Genomic DNA, 426 nt, shown 5'->3' with positions numbered 1-426 from the left:
TTTGGTTTATGTGTCTGTGTGCAAATATACAATGCTGGACAGAGACTATGCTGGGACTATTTTCACTGGCAGAGAGTTACAAGAAACCATGGCAACTGAAAACTGAGTTCACGAGGGCTGCGAGGTTAGTTTTTGCTGGCAGAGGGTTGTAGGAGGCCATCGCAGCCTAAAACGGAGCTCAGGAGCCCATTTTCACTGGCAGAGTGCTCAGGCCACCACAGGTGCCCCCAACTTGAGTGACATCAAGCTGGCCATGCCCCTGCTGCCCCTCCCCCCAGGTCAAACACAACCCTGTAATGAAATCGAGTTTGACACCCCTGCCTTATGGAATAAGATTCTATTTTGTTAGATGTTTTAATTATAATCTATTACAAGAACTATGCCTATGATTACCTCCCTCCCTATAATCTAATTTTGTATTTTCAA

Source organism: Erythrolamprus reginae, chromosome 2, assembly GCF_031021105.1.
Source record: "Erythrolamprus reginae isolate rEryReg1 chromosome 2, rEryReg1.hap1, whole genome shotgun sequence".
Classification (NCBI taxonomy): Eukaryota; Metazoa; Chordata; class Lepidosauria; order Squamata; family Dipsadidae; genus Erythrolamprus; species Erythrolamprus reginae.
This window is presented reverse-complemented; position numbering follows the sequence as displayed.